Here is a 17,325-nt window from a genome sequence, read left to right as displayed (position 1 = left end):
GAAGGAAGTAAGAAAGAAAGAAATGAGGGAAGGAAGTAAAGATGAAATGAAGGAAAAAAAAGAAAGGAAAGGGAAAGAGGAGAATACAAGCGAGGGAGGGAAGGAACATGAAAAAAGGAGGAGGATAATGGGAGGAAGACGAATTGAAGAAGCATATACGAGGCGCGGCGTGTGTGCTGCAGGTAACTGGACGCCCCGAGGACAACACTCAGCCATCCCCGAGGCAGCAATCTCGCCATCAGCGGACAGGCGGCGCACGGCAGCCTAGTCCGTGTTCCCGTGTGTCCCAACATGACGCAGAGAATGCGTTATTTTTAAGGTCTCCAAAAATAGATAAGAGAAGGAGAAAATAGTGGAAAAGAGAGAGGAAAGTAGAGAAAGGGTGAAGAGAGAGGAGTAGTTAGAAGGGGGAGAAGAATACATGGAGAGGAGGAGAGGAAAAGGGAAGAGGAGGAGAAGGAGGGGGAGGAGAAGGGGGGAGGTCGTATGGCTTGCCTACTAATAATTCAGTGCAAGGAGGAGGAGGAGGAGGAGGAGAAGGCGGGAGAGGAGGAGGAGAATCAAGGTAAACTGTTTGATCAAGGAGGAAGAAGAAGAGGAAGAGGAAGAAAACATGAAAAAGAAGAACACGAACAACAAAGGGAAGATGATAAGAATAATGAGGAAGAATAAAACAAAAAGAAAGAAAAACAAGAACAAGAAGAGGAAAAGATGATGATAATGATGACGATGAAGAAGAAAAAGATAAAATAGAAAGGAAAAGAAGAAGAAGAAGAAGAAGAAGAAGAAGAAAAGGACAATAAGAAGGAGGAGGAGGTGGAGGAAGAGGAGGCAGAGCAGGAGGGGAGAAGGAGGAGGAGGAGGAGGAAAGGGAAAAACTCGTCCTGACCTCATATCATCTTGCCGAGGGGAGAGAAAGGGAAATTGAAGGTGAGGGGATGTAGGTCAAAGAGGAGGAGAAGGAGGAGGAGGAGGAGGAGGAGGAGGAGGAGGAGGAGGAGGAGGAGTAGGAGGAGAAGGAGGAGGAGGAGGAGGAGGAGGAGGCAGAAGGCACAAAATGGAAACAGGTACGTGGAAATGTTTCTTTTGTGTGTGTGTGTGTGTGTGTGTGTGTGTGTGTGTGTGTGTGTGTGTGTGTGTGTGTGTGTGTGTGTGTGTGTGTGTGTGTTTATCTTTCTACACCCTTCTTTCTCTTCCTCTCTTCTATTTCCCTCTTCGTCGTCCTCCATTATCTCTCTCTCTCTCTCTCTCTCTCTCTCTCTCTCTCTCTCTCTCTCTCTCTCTCTCTCTCTCTCTCTCTCTCTCTTTTTTTTTTTTATCTAAACTGACAATCTGTAGTACACAACATATTTGTTTTTGTCGACGACACTTTATGCGATCGTTCGTAACGAGAAGCATATGTTTCACTGTGCACTTTTCAGGGCTTAAAATTTCACTTTTTCTTGTGTATTATTTCAAAAGCCCTTTACACTTGTTCACTGTGTATTTAGCATCACTAGTGGTGTGGGGCATGTTCTTCGCCACCTGTGAGCAGCCACTTTTACCTGCTGGGTGGACATTTCCCTCACTGTTGGCCCTGCTGCCGTGAACGTGTTCCACAGGCGGGACACCCTGAAGGTGAAGGTCCTCTAGTGCTGGCTGGCGCGTGACCTTGGCACCTGGACCTGTTCGTGGTTGGAGAGTACCGTTCTCGTATCTCTCACAGCCTCTCGCGGGGGGGGGCCTCAGCCTCGCCAGGTGTGGTACTCCTTGTACCTGGGCCTTGTGGAACACCACCAGCGCAGCGACGTCCCGGCGATGCTCCAGAGTGTCTAGAGGTATAATATCCTGAGGGGGCGGCTGGGGGTTGTTTTCCTGTAACAGTCGCTGCACCCGTCGCTCCACCTTTTCCAGTCTCTGCAAGTGTGTGGCAGCGCTGGACATCCAGGTCAGAGCCCGGTACTCCAGGTAGGGTCTTACCTGGGCCTTGTATAGGAGCATAATTCCTCGCTTGTCGAGGAAATTATCCACTCTACGAAGGGCAGAGACACGTAGGGAGGCTTGGTGGGCGACGAGTTTCAGGTGGCGGTCGAAGCGCAGCTCTCGGTCCAAGTCCACTCCGAGGATCCTGACGTAATCCTGGAGCGGGAGGGTGACGGAGCCAAACATCACCCTTCCTTCAAAAGCTTGTGTGGCTGCCGGGGACCGAGAGATCATCATCGCCTGAGTCTTCTTAGGAGCAAAGTTCACCTGCCAGCGCTCCCCCCACTCCCGTATCAAGCGTAGTTGCTGGTTGACCTCAGCAACCGCTTGCTGGCTTTCTTGGCGAGGGTAGGAGAGAGAGAGCGTGCAGTCGTCAGCGTATGCAGAGACTACTGGCAGACTCCTGAGAAGGTCGTCGATGTACAGATTCCAGAGGACAGGTCCCAGCACAGATCCCTGAGGGACTGAGGCACCCACTGGGAGGTCCTTGGACTGCTGGCCGCCGACGACGACGTGGAGGCTTCTTCCTTGAAGGTAGTCGCTCATCAGCATCAGCAGGTGTCCTTGGATGCCTTTGGCACGAAGCTTCTCCAGCAAGCCCGCGTGCCACACCCGGTCAAAAGCACCCGCGATGTCGAGAGCGACGACAATGGTATCCAGGCCGGTGTCTAGTGAGTCCTGCCAATCCCTGGAGAGGAGCAGCAGGAGGTCTGAAGTGGAGCGGCCAGATCTGAACCCAAACTGCTGGTCAGTGATGAGGGCGTTGTTCTCGAGGTGGCGGGTGATGGCCTCCACCACTATTCTCTCGAAGATTTTCCAACTGCAGATAGGAGGAGATAGGCCTGTAGTTGGCAGGGTCAGATCTGGCCCGCCTTTTGTGAACCGGCACCACGCGAGCCTCCTTCCATATAGAGGGCCAGGTGTTCTCCCGGACACAGGCCCCGAACACCTCCGAGAGGGGTCCTGCCAGCTCACTGGACCAGTGACGCAGCACATGTGGGCTAACGTTGTCAGGGCCAGTGGCCTTCCTGACGTCCACCGCTCTTAGAAGGCGCTCCACTTACTCCCGGTGTACCGCAACCTCTGTCAGGGTCTAGTTGCATTTCTGTGGCAGCTGTGGTGGAGGTCTGGTGGGGTTGGCGACGGACATCTTGGCTGAGAAAAGGTCAGCCAGGAGCTCTGCCTTCTCCCTGCTGCTGGTGGCTGTGGTGCCGTCCTGCTTGTTGAGGGGAGGGATTGTTTTTTGGTGGCTGCTGCCTTGCTTTTCCTTAACAAGGGTCCACCAGGTCTTGCTGCCCACCCTTGGCCAGCACAGCTATATATATATATATATATATATATATATATATATATATATATATATATATATATATATATATATATATATATATATATATATATATATATATATATATATATATATATATATATATATATATATATATATATATATATATATATATATATATATATATCTCTCTCTCTCTCTCTCTCTGGCTGGCTCGAGCTCCTCATTTAACGCCTGTATACTCCATATTTAATCACGTTAAAGAATAATCACATATACCAAGACATGCAGAAGACATCGGTGTACCAGTGGCTTTTGGAATGCAAGATATAATATGTGACACCAAGCCGGATGTCGGTGTTATAAGGCGGTCTGTGTGTGTCGGCTGATCCTTTTACCCTGGGTAATGGCCGACCTGGTACAGTGATATTCGCTGAGCCCTCTGGCCGATAACTAGTGATATAAGTGTATACAATATTTACATAATCGCAATGGCCAAATCATTAAGCGAGTTGAAGAAAATGAAGTGCACCCAGTTAACGCGGCTGATAAAAGAACTTGTTGACAGTATGTATATTGGCGGCACCAGAGCCTGGGAACGGGCAAGCTCAACTACTGGAGCTGGTCAGCAGCCTAGTTGGCGAAGTGGCAGAGTTGAAGAAAGTTATTACCGCACCTGACAGCAGTATTAACAAGAAGATTGACAAACTACAAACACAGGTAGATAAACAAGGTGAAATAATTGCCAGGCAACAACAATATTTGGAAGCCATAGACCGAAAGGAGAGAGAAAAGAATCTGGTAATAACTCTAGTGCCAGATGAAGATGAAGCTTTGGAGGCTGCAACAACGGAGCAAGACAAAATTAACAAGATCTGGTCTGAGGTGGATGCCAGGGATGTTGTCCAGTCACACCGGAGGTTGGGGACCAGGGGTGACACCAACAGACGACGAGCTATACTGGTTACACTTGACAGCAAGGAGGCGAAGGACAGGATTCTTACTAAGGCAAGTAAACTTAAGCAAGCGACTGGAGAATTTAACAAGATCTACATAAAGAAAGACGTCCACTCCAGCATCCGGGGAGAGTGGAGGAGGCTGCGTGAAGCGGAGAAGACTGAGAAGGAGAGACCGGAGAATGCTGGGTGTGTGATACGCCTGGACTCACGGGAGAGGAAACTCTACAGGGATGGAGTCGTGATTGATGCATGGACCCTGCAGTTTTTCTATGTAGACCACAGCATGTAAGAACTATTAAGATGTTGTGGAATATCAATGGAGTTAAGACAAAGTTAGAGAAAAAAACATGTTCATGAGTTACTTCAGCAATATGATATAATTAGTCTAAATGAAGTTATGACACCATTACCCGTTGCATTTCCTGGTTATATCTCATATAAGAGTTCTGTTAGAGGTTCACTTGAGCGAGGAGGTACGGTGCTATTAATTAAGAACTATTTATCTGAATCCATTGTGAGTGTAGATGTTGGTATCGAGGTTGCAGATTTGGGTTCAATTGCTGTATGCACTAAATTATTTATTTGTTTTTTGTTACGTTCCCCCAGCGGATTCCCGATATTATGCTCATGACTCTTTTTCTTCAATACAAGAACAGTTGAAGACAAGTGAAATGTGTAAGGATTACTGTATACTTGGAGATATGAACGCAAGGTTTGGTCAATATGTTCGTTCACTCCTGGTTCATGGTGAGTTGCCAGATATTGATAATTATTCATACCCAGTATTGCCTGATGAAGTACAATTACCAAATGAAAATGCATTTATAATATCAAGTGTATGTAAGGAATCAGAGTTATTGGTGCTTAATAACATACAAACTCCTGTCAACCATTTTGTGAGCAATAAGACATATAAGAAAGGTAATGAATGGGTATCAGAGTTGGACAATTGTGTTATGAGTCCCTCGATGGTGAGCAGAGTGAGCGAGTTTTCTGTGATTCACAATGCTTCGTTACCATCAGATCACGCACCAATTAGTGTAACATTATCTTTGCCCGACGTAGACCTAGAGAGCTTGTGTACTCGTGCTCATCAGTTGGGGGATTATACAGTGCCCCATAATGGTTCTGGTTATAGAAAGGTGGCCAAACAAATAAGAATTAATGATGCTGATGATAAGTTTTTAAGCATAATATACAACAAACATATGTTGCTATGATGTTAGACAACATTAATGATGATGCCAAAAATGTGACTGATATATTATATATCAGTGTGCACGTAGCAGTAAGCGTGAGGCCCAGGTACAGGGTGAAAATACTACATTAGAGAGATGGGAAAGACTGATTGAAAACAAAGATGACTTACAACTGTGGAGAGCCATAAATTGGAAAGGGGAATATGAAGGTGAACATAAATCATATGTATGTCCCTCTGATGATGAATTTAAGGACTATTTTGAAAGTAACTTTAACCCCCCAATATTGTGAGGCTTACCGACTGTGACTTTTCCACTTATGTGTCTATACCACTGTTAAATGACTCTATTAACCCATTTGAAGTGCAAGAGCAAGTGAAACATTTGAAATCGGATAAGGCTTCAGGTCCTGATGGTGTATCCCCAGCCATTTCTAAGTTACTGCCAGTGCAGTGGATTATGTATATGTCAGTGATATTCAATAATATATTGTACTCAGCTAGTTACCCATTAGCATGGTCGATAGCGAAGTTAGTAACAATTTTTAAGAAAGGCGACAGGAAAGATGTAAGGAACCATAGGGGAATAAGTATAATTAACAGTATTGCCAAGGTGTACGATGTGGTCCTGTGTTCGACACTGAGACAGTGGTTTAGAACAGGGGTGCTCAACCCACTGTTTGAAGGCCGCATGCGGCCCTCAAAGGAATTTAATGCGGCCCTCGGCAAGTAACCAAAAAATAACCTACTTATCACTATCATAATCCGTACTATTTGTTCACATTAAATTTTAATGATATGCAGCAATATAAATTATATTATGATTCATATTACTGAGTATCTTATTATATGCTAACTTTTTTTATGTTATTGTATTATAATGATAAAAAGGCTATTGCACATCTATAGTCTATCAATTTTAACTTGAGCCCTTGGACGCGACGTTTTCTTTCCCTCTAATCCCAAGTATTTCATAACACCATGCGGTCGTATTATGAATATATATATTCCATAAATAACGTACAGACTAACAGTGAGACATTGCCATGCGCAGGTCATCGATAGATCTGTAAACAATGGAGGTTTCCCCGGCCCAAGCCACAGGGCTCAAGTTAGAGTAGATGGACTATGGCAGCCTGAATGCTGGCTAGCCTCACTGATTTTGTTGGCGTGACCAGCGTTGCCACTCCTTGGCTTTTGGATTGAGACTTTGGCGCCTTGTCTTTTTTTCCCTTGAAAACAGGCTAATCTAAGCTTTTTTTAAAATTCTCTCCTGCTTCGCTATTCCCTTCGCTCGTGTTCCTGCCCTCTCATCCCCCCCCCCCCCCTCTTATCCTCTCAATCAGTCCTGGTCTCTGGCTCCCTACCCCTCTCCTACCCAACCACTCCCTGCCAGGCCTTCCTGGCAGCACCGTTGCCCATCCACTCCTAGCCCTCTCCCCATACCCATCGTCTTCCACGCCACCTCCCCTGGACCCCTACCCAATAGAGTTCCCCCACCCTCCCGGCACACCGCAGCCGCTCCACGTTTCCCCTCTCCCTGCTCAACAGCGAAATGTTGTCGCTGGTATGTAGGTCTTCACTTTATTGTAGCTTATAATTGCTAATTTCCCCATGACCTGCAATTTATGTAAGATGTGTTTTGATTACGGCTCTATCCGGAAGGTTACAATATATACACAACATAATCAGTGTTATCAGTGTGTAAAATATATTAATTACTATGCGTATTCACATTGCAGGCAATATGAGGCCCTCATCACACATTGCCCATCTAATGTGGCCCTGCCACCCAAAAAGGTTGAGCACCACTGGTTTATACCATTTAGGGAGCAGGCTGGTGCTCAGGAGAAAAGAGGATGTTTGGAGAATATAGTGGCGCTAAGGCTGTTGTGCGACATGGCAAAGAGGAAGAAATTAAAATTATTTGTAGCTCTCACTGATTTCTCCCAAGCTAATGATAGAATACCTAGACACAAGTTATTTTTTGTGTTACGACGGTTAGGGTGTGGCTCAGGGATGTTATGTGCATTGATTGCTATGTACAGTGTGACAGAGAGCTTGGTAGGTACGGTTTTAGTTTTAACAACACTTGGTGTGAGACAGGGTTCACCCAACTCTTGTTTACTTTTCATTATCTTGGTCGATGATCTCATAAGAATCATCAAGGAAGGGTGTGGACACGTTGGATTTTTACAATGGTTACATATTAATGGACGATACTGTGCTTTTATCAACCACAAGGCCTGGCATAATGAGAAAAGTATCTATGTTACAAGACTACTGCACAGAATAAGAAATGAAAGTAAACCCATCTAAGACGAAGTTTATCTGCGGCAGTGAGGGGGACCGTGAACCTTTGGTGGTGGGCGACTTGGTGGTGGAACATTGTGACACGTATGTATATTTGGGTTCACCGTTCACAATTGATGGCTCAACCACATCTGCCGTCAGAGCTCATGCTAATATTAAGATGTCACATGTATTAAGATTTGTTTCTTTTGTTAGTAAAAATAACGACATTCCTTTTGTAGTAAAGAAACGTGTATTTGACGCAGCTCTCATGTCATCACGGATTTATGGATGTGAATCTTGGATAGGAGCTGATCTAAAACCAATGATCAAACTGTATAATTGGTGCTTCAAAAGACTGTTAGGAGTGAGAGAATTGTTAAGTAATGATGTGTGTTACGTTGAGTCAGGTTGTCCACCGTTCAAGGATTTAGTTCAGCACAAACAACAAAAATTATTTTACATTATGTGGCAGGAGAGGTCACAATATGATGATGACCCTTTATCATTCACAATTAGGTTTGTCATTAACTCTAATACTCCGACAGGTCGGATTGTTAGAGATATGGTAAACACACATGTGTCGGACTTAAGCATGTCATTGCAGAGAGTAAGACATGATATTGTACATAGTAACTCTTCTAGACGTACAACATATAAGGATATTAACCCAGTTCTATCAGTGCATTATATATATAGAGAAAAACAAGAGGTAAATGAGATTCATAGAATATCATTTACACAATTTCGTGTAAGTGGACAAAGTCTGGCGTGTGAGACAATAAGATTGAAGCAGAGGAACGAGGACGCTTGGAGATAAACGAGAGGCTGTGTGTGTGTGGTGGTGTACGGACAGGGAGACATGTAGTGCAGGATTGTCCTTTAACTCAACACATAGGGGATGACTATCAGTTCTCAACATTGGGGCAGTTGTTTGATGATCATTTAGCGCCAGGAACTGTATGTAAGATCATTCATGATATTTTGTCAGTATATTATTGTTTATGATTGGCTATATTTAGGATGTGATTGTTTATATTAATTGTATAAACTATGTACTTGGAAGAAAGGGTCAGTGTTCAATTATATATGTCTATCTAGCTGTGTGAAATTGTGTGTGTGTGTGTGTGTGTGTGTGTGTGTGATATTGTGATGCTGTGTACAATATCTATGTGAGTGTGTGTGTGTGTGTGTGTGTGTGTGTGTGTGTGTGTGTGTGTGTGTGTGTGTGTGTGTGTGTGTGTGTGTGTGTGTGTGTGTGTGTGTGTGTGTGTGTGTGTGTGTGTGTGTGTGTGTGTGTGTGTGTGTGTGTGTGTGTGTGTGTGTGTGTGTGTGTGTGTGTGTGTGTGTGTGTGTGTGTGTGTGTGTGTGTGTGTGTGTGTGTCTGCGTATGTGTGTGTGTGTGTGTGTGTGTGTGTGTGTGTGTGTGTGTGTGTGTGTGTGTTACTGTTTCTGCGTCCACCTGATCTAGACACAGCTGCGTGCATTCCTAGCTTCACGCTTCCCAAACCAACGTCCCTTTTCGCAGCCTATCTCCTGGAGCTTGACGGCAGCGACCTCTTCGCCTGCCGCCCGCAGCAGCTGCGGCGGAGGCCGAGGAAAACGGAGCGCTCCGTGGAGCCTGACGTCCTCTGGGTGCGGTGGGAGGGCGGCGCGGCGCGGGGCAGGCCCATGACGGTGCTGCTGGACACCGGCGCCCAAGGCATCGACGTGTCAGAAAGACGCCGCAAGCTGCTCCTCGCGAGCAGGAAAGGCCGCAGGCAGCCCAAGCGCGTCGTGCTGGACTTGGGTGACGGCTGCCGCGTGAACGCCGCGCCGCTGGAGGAGGTGGCCTCCAACGACCATGACTTTGTCATGGGCGTCTCCCTCCTGTGCAAGTGCGGCGCTGTGCTGGACCACGCCCGCCACACGCTCGCCTTCAAGACCGGCTCCCAGTGGCGGGAGGTCAGCACACAAGGCCCCCAGCAGGGGGTGGTCAGCACACAAAGGTTCCACTAAGCGGTTCGTCGGGAACAAGGTGGTGGAGGCGAGAAAAGCGTGTAAGGATAACAGTTACATGGCACACTAAACACCAAGCCAGCAACAAGGTTCAGAGGAAGGGTGTGGGGAACACACCTCCAAGTAAAGGAGAGATTTATGTTCATGGATGGTAAGGTTAGGTGTGGTTAAGTTTACAGGAGCTGCCTTGAATAAGCCCACCGGCCTTGCAGACTCCTTATGTTCTTCTTTTCTCTATATCTCTATCTCTCTCCATCTACCTCTAATACTTTTCAGGTGTACATTAATAGAGTTTCCGGAGACTAGGAGGCTGTGTCCGAGGGAACACTAATGTCTTTGGGGGTTGACGCAACAAGTCCATATTTCTTTGAACATGTTGACTGACCACTAAACGCACAGCGGACAATACTTTTCTTCTCAAGGTCCTTTGCTCTCGGCGTGAATTAGCCACAAAGCAATTCCTCGTGAGTGAAGCAACGGCACCCAAGCTGTTTTTGTAATCTTTTCTCGTAATTTCCTCGACGATGCAACATTGCGGTGGAACTTAGGAGTCAAAAGACTGCTCGTAAGAGGAAGGGAGTTGATGAGACGAATAGCCTTAGACTCCACTCTGTCCAAGAGAGCTGTGTCCTTACCAATTCCCTTTTTCTTTCCATCTCTTCCTACATCTGTACGTAATTCCCTCTTCATAGCTTCAAATTCTCACACCAGTCCCCCAAAACCTTCAGAATCCCTTTATATAGGATCCATCACTCTTTAAAAGGACCTTAAGAGCAGAATCCACGACCCTCTTCTGTCTGGCTCTCCGTTAAGACTAAGACCTCGAGGCGTTCACGAAGTATGCTAAGAAGAGCCCTTTGTGTGTTATTTTTCCGCAAAGCCGCCCAAGACGCGATGAAGAGGCGAAGGTGCTCCTGACCTGGGCAGGTGAAAAATGGTGGAAGCAAGGATATGGGGTGAGGTGAGGTGAGGTGAGGAAGGCAGAGTGAAAAGAAGGTAAGGAAAAGTAAGGTAAGGTATTGAAAATAAAGAAGACAAGGTAAGGAAAGGTAAGGAAAGGAAAGGGAGGGGAAGGGATGGAAAGCAAGGAAAAGGTAAGGGAAGGGAAAGGAAAGGAAAGGAAGGGAAGGGAAGGTAAGGGAAGGGAAAGAAGGGAAGGGAAGGGAAGGGAAGGGAACCGGAAGGAAAGGAAGGAACGGAAGGAAGAGAAGGAAAGGAACGGAACGGAAGGAATGGGATAGAATGAAGAAAAGGAAAAGAAAGGAAGGAAAGAGAAGGAAAGGAGAGGCAATGCAAGGAGAAGGAAGTGAAAAACCGTGAATTGATGGTAATGGAAGGGAAGGGAAGGGAAGGAAACAGGGGAAAATGAATGAAAGAAAAAGAAGAGAAAGGGAAAGACTGATGTAAATTGATGGAAAAGGAAGGGAAGGGAAGGAAAGATACTTAAGGAAATGAAGGGAATGTAAAAAAAAAGGGAAGGAAAGAAAAGGGAAAGGAAAAGAGGATTTCTAACTGTCATCAAATAGAGTGCCAATTAAACACAACAACAACAACAAAAATCGTCGCCAGGTTAGATATATAAAAAGTAATGATGCGTAAATTGGATTCTCTCTCTCTCTCTCTCTCTCCCTATACACGTGTCGCCTTCCTCGTGACGTATAGAAGAGGAGGAGGAGGAGGAGGAGGAGGAAAAGAAGGTAAAAAAGCATAATACGAGGAAGAAAAGAAAAACTAAGAGAAGAAGACATAGAAGGGAAGAGGAAACACTAAAGCATGGCATGGCAGGCAACGGAAAATCAGTTGGCCTATAGACGGTAGCCCGGTTGGGTGATTTTAATCTACTCGTTCTGCGCGCCCACCTCGACACGCTCCTCCTCCTCCTACTACTACTACTACTACTACTACTACTCCTACGACTACTACTGCTACTGCTACAACTACTACTCTTATCAATCTCCCATGCCCTCGTGTTGAGTGTTTATATAATATTTGCTAAGGCCTCGAGTGTTCGCCTAGTCCATCACGCGAGGTGAGTAATGTTAATCTGGCAAGCTGTGACCGGAGAGTTTTTGCACGTCATCGTCCAGGCAACGCCCCACCCGTACACACTGTTTGTCTCGCAAGCGCTGGAAAGGTGGTGTCAATCTGCTGGAAATCTTGCTAAAAAAATTCTTATGAGTGTTTTTCAGGTTCACGGTACAGAAGAAGGGTCAAACAACCATCAGGGTCATTGAACTACCCCTGAAATGCCAAAACTCCTACGAAAGCCGTGTCAAATATCTGGGCTTATGGCGAAATGTTTAAGAATAAGACCTCATTTGACAGGTTAGAGAGAAGGTGGTGCAAAAGGCTAGTAAGTAAGTATAGGGTAAGCGGTGGCCGAAGTGGTAGCGTACTGGACCCACATTCGCCGCGTGATGGACGACGCGGGTTCGAATCCTCACGCTACCACTCGAATTTTTCAGCCACCGCCGAGTGGCTTAAAACTACCCATGCTGTCCTGAAGACCACCCATCAACCCGGACTCTAGAGGAAGCCGTCCAAGCGAATCAAGAACGAGTTCCGGGGGCAGCATGAGCCAATGCAAGATGGCGCCACTATAAACACTCGCCTGCGCCAGAACGGGCTGGGCCGACCATCAGGCCCCACCTGGAAGAAGCCTTGGGCCGACCATCAGGCCCCATCGGAAGATGCCCACCGGCGCAATAGGCAACAACGTAAAAAAAAAAAAAAAAAACTATCCACCAGCCTCTACTTGACACCGTCTCCCAATATTATCCTAAGATAGTCGCCTCTGTCGCCAAGGAACATAATATGTGTCTCAGTCTCCTTCAGGCCGTCTCGTCTCTCGTCGAACGCACAGCAGCTTTAACTAATCTTGCTTCACTTACTCTCAGCTCGTGACAGTTTTCGACATATTTTTCTTTTGTGGATTCGTTATGTTGGAGTTAGCAAACGACGCCGCGGAAGTCCTCGTAAAGAATGTCTGCGGCCTGCCTCTGCCTGACGGTGCTACGCCCTCCCTTCCTTCCATTGTCGATATAATGAACTATTGCAAAACTCGTGCTCTCCTTTTCTCTGTGTTTCTAAGAAGTCGATTCCAGTCCTTTCCTTTCCATTCCTTTCTTTTCCCTTCCTTTGCTTCCTTTCCCATCTCAACCCTGTCCTTCACTCCCCTTCCCTTCTCTTCTTTTCCCTTCCTTACCATACCCTTCTTATTCCTCCCCTACACACACACTCAGCCGCTCTCCTCTCCACACCCACACACACAGAGACATACACACAGCCACTCCCCTCCCCCTCCCCCCCCACACAGACGTGCTCCTCTTCCCCCCACACACACATTCACCCCGTTGCCCTCCTCCAAACACCCACACACACGCACAGACACACACTCACCCGTTCTCCTTCCCCTCGCCCTCACAACACACGGACGATACACTCTTTTCCCTATCACGACCGCTCCCGTCAATCCCCTGTAAAATATCGCAATAACACATCACTGTCTGCTCGGCCTGGGCGGGATGGCGAACTGTGTGGCGGTTCACTGAGACGGGGACACTCCTCACTTTCCGTTTCCTTTCCACTCCCTTCCCTTCCCTTACTTTCTCTTCCCTTCCCTTCCTTTCCCTTTCCTTCCCTTCCTTTCCTTTCCCTTCCCCTTTCCTTCCCTTTCCTTTCTTTCCTTTCTATCCCCTTCTCTTCCCTTCCCCTCCCTGCCTCTCCATCCCTTCCCTTTCCATCTCGTTCCTTTCTTTCCTTTTCCCTACTTCCTTTGTCTTCTACTTCCTTTCCTTTCTTAAAAAAAAGTTTCAACAATAGAGTCGTCGATCACTGGAATAGACTCCCACCGTCAGTAGTTAGCGCACAGAGTATTAATAGCTTCAAGTCTTTAAGCAATAGACCGCCATCTTCTGGTGTATGTTCTTCCTTTGTATTCCTATGTATCTGTTCAATATCGAGGTTCTTTATCAGCTCCTCAAGCCCCAAGTGGCTGTCGAGCAGATAAATCACCAAAGCAGGCTACCTCGTAATGAGCCAATAGGCTTTCTGTTGCCTGCATTTCCATGTTTCCATGTTTCTCCCTTTCTTTTCCTTTCTTTCCTTCCCATCCTTCCCTCCGTTTCCTTCCCAGAGTCACAGAATAGGAGTGTTTGGCAACCTTGATCACAGCCATGTTAAAACGAAAATGGAGCGCAAAATTCAAAATAATACCGATACAATAATGTTTTTTGTGTTGTGAGTACCGCCAGGATCTCGAAATAGTACCTTGAACAGCCCCCGTCAAAAAAAAAAAAAAAATGAAACACTTGTATCAGCATCAGTTTTAATTTCGCGCGAATTTTTTTACAACAACATGGCGCCTGTGATCAAGGTGGACAAACTCTCCTATTCTATGGCTCTGATGTGACTGGACCCGACGCCAACAGTCTCCTGCACTGTTGCCTCAGCCTCCCTCAGTCAGGGTCCACGCCGCCCTGAGGACGTTGCCTGACCGGTGTGTGAATATATCCCCACAGACAATCATTTGGACGTTTTGCCAGCATCGACACACACACTTTGAGGAGCGTCAAGGCGCCTCAAGGATATGAAGACACCCGAAAAAGACCTCTCTTTGGCCACCTTCTCTAATTCCACTTACAGGGACAATTCATAGCGGACTTTTCGTTTATTTATTTTGCCCTGAGTTGCTTCCTTTCTTGTAAATAAAAGAGCAGAGAGGCCAAAAGAGAGGTCAGCTTCAGGTGGAGAGGTGTCTTGACACTCTCCTCTGCCTCACACCCGCGAGCCCTACAAGTTACAGGTGCACACAGTGAGTTATGTCTGGCCTGCAGCAGTCCTCTCCATTCTCAGTGTCCCCAGGATGAACAGATTAATCTGACACGCCACCGCTGCGCTGGGGTCCGTGTGCAACATCTCTGTTTGTACGGCGGCGACACAACCTCAACTGTGCAAACATTGATCCCAGTTTTCCTGTCGCTTTTTGAGAGAGATAAATTGATGGATGCAACCTCACCTCATTCCTTTGCCATCCATTTCTGTACTAGTTTTCCTCCATTTCATTTCCATCCATTTCTACCTATTTCTTCCCTCCTTTCTTTTCCATCCATTTTGTCTTTACCATTTCCTTCCCTTTCTTTTCCATTCCTTTCACCCTTCCTTTCCCTTCCTTCTTTATTCTTGCCCACCTTTTCCCTCCTTTCTTTTCCATCCATTTCTGTCTTCACCATTTCCTTCCTTTCTTCCATTCCTTTCTGCCCTTCCTTTCCCTCCTTTCTTTTTCCATTCATTTCAGGCCCTGCCCTTCCCTCCCTTTCTTTTCCATCCATTTCTACCCTTCCTTTCCCTACTCTATCTTTTTCCAACCATTTCTACCCTTCCTTTCCCTTTCTTTTCCATCCATTTCTACCTTTCCTTTCCCTCTACTATCGTTTCCCAACCACTAACCCTTCTTTCCTCCTTTTTCTTTCCATCCATTTCAACTCCTTCCTTTTCCCCTCCTTTCTTTTCCATCCATTTCACCTCTTCCTTTCCTCCAAATTTTCCATCCATTTAACTCCTCTTCCTTCCTTCCGTTCCTCTTTCCATCCATTTCTAACTCTCTTCCTTTCTTTTCCTTCCCTCTTTCTTTCATTTTTCTTCTTTCTCTTCCTTTCTTTACTTCTTCCACCTTCCTTCCCATTCTTTCCCTTCCTTTCTTCTTCTCCTCCATTCTCCCACTCTTCTCTTTTCTTCATTCGACTTTTCCATTCTTATTTTATTTTTTCCTTCCCATTCTTTCCCTTTCATTTAGCTTCCTTCCCTTCCTTCCTTCCTGAATCCATTTCCTTCCTTTTCCATTATTTTCCTTCTCACCCTTTTCCTCCTCTGTTCCTTTTCCTTCCCATTTTCCTTTTCTCTCCTTCCTCTCTCCTTCCTTTTCTCCTTTCCTTAATCCTCCTTTTCTTCGCTTATTTCTGTTCTTATCCCTTTCCTTCCCTTCATTATTTCCCTTCTCTCCTTCCTCATTTCATTGTCCTTTCCCCTTCTTCCCTTTTTCCCTCCTCTTCCCTCCCTTTAGCTTTCTCCTTTCTTCAATCATTAATCATTCCTCTCCCTTGCCTTTATTTCCTCTTCACCTGTCCTTCCCTTTCATTCCCTTCCCTCCCTTCCCCGCCTTACTCTCATCTCCATTCTCCCACCCCTTCCCTCTCCTCCCTGTCACTAATGTAAGAGTTCATCTTGTCCTGGCTGAGAATTAGGTGGAGACTCTTACTATAGCGAGGCGACCAGAAGCTGCCAACACACACACACGCACACACGCACACATACACACACCCCCTCTCACACACCCACACACACTTTACCTCTCACACACACACACACACACACTCTCTCACACACACACACCACTCTCTCTCACACACACACACACACACACACACACACACATAACTGATTCTTTCCCTTCCATCTTTATACCTACTTCCTTCCTTCACTCCTCCTTTCCTTACATATTTTACTTCTTTTTCCCTCTTTTCTGTCTTTCTATCATTTCCCCTCCTTTCACACATTACTTCCTTCACCCTCCTCCTATTCCTCCTTCATCCCTACTTGGCCGGGAAATCGAAATCCCAAGCATCTCTTGAGTTGTGAGGCGAGCGTGCTAACTGAACAATTACTAAGGGCCGACTGACTGACATTGGCTGTTTGGTAGTGATTGATTGATTAGCTGACTTTAGCTGACTGTGAATGGACCTGCTTCCTCTGTTTTATTTTTTTTGCCCTTTTGAACTGCCTCGCTTGTCAAAAATAGGAACAGGGCATCATGTAAGACATAAGACATAACACACAAAACTAAAGACATACTTGAGACATACAAATGCACATGTTAAACATATAAAACATAGAGAGGCCGTATCCTTAAAACCTTTCGACCCTCAAGCACACATATTTAACATAAGGCTTTCGTAGGCGTTTGGGGCATCGTATGATAAACAACATCCAGGTGGTAGTTTGAATTCTTCTGTCTAGGATTAAGAACGGAAAAATGCCCTGAATGCCCTGATTGATATCCTTTCAGCCTTTGAAGAATATGTGAGGCGGAAGCGTCTAAAATACACTGAACAGAGCTCCCTGTGCAGAAGAATGCATATCACAACTCAGCGCCGTCTGTAACTGAAAACAATATATCGTCATCACTTTGGGAAACGATGAAAGAAAAGCTGAAGTCTCGTTCACAATCTGTTTGTTAATTAATGTGCCCGTCACCCGAAAGGAGAAATATATGCGACAAAGAGAAGGAAAGGGAGTGTGCGATTCTCTTAAATAAATGATCGCTATTGTGTTTCTGCTTTTCATCTGTTCGTCTGTTGCCCTTTCATTTAATCATTTATTTAATTAACGGTCAGGACATATTAATTTATACCTCTCCTCCTCCTCCTCCCTCCTCCTCTCCTCCATCTTCCCTTTCTATCTTGCTCTTCGTTTTCACATTTTTCAGCTTATCCATTATTGACGTGCCTTTTTTCGTTCTCCCGGTCTTGTTTTTCTTCTTTCTTCTTTCTTCTTCTTCCTCTTTTTCGGCCCTTTCTTCTTTTTCTCATTTTTATCTTCACTTTGTCTTTAATAGCGCCTTCTTGTTACAC

General features: G+C 45.8%; 1 protein-coding gene across 3 annotated transcripts in view; it reads left to right on the top strand.

Annotated features, from left to right (window-relative positions):
• Positions 1 to 17,325, top strand: part of LOC127000637 (serine/arginine repetitive matrix protein 2-like) — a 101,658-nt gene that overhangs the window by 65,940 nt on the left and 18,393 nt on the right. The window lies entirely within an intron of this gene.

The sequence above is a fragment of the Eriocheir sinensis genome, chromosome 19, assembly GCF_024679095.1.
Source record: "Eriocheir sinensis breed Jianghai 21 chromosome 19, ASM2467909v1, whole genome shotgun sequence".
NCBI classification, from domain to species: Eukaryota; Metazoa; Arthropoda; class Malacostraca; order Decapoda; family Varunidae; genus Eriocheir; species Eriocheir sinensis.
This window is presented reverse-complemented; position numbering and strand designations above follow the sequence as displayed.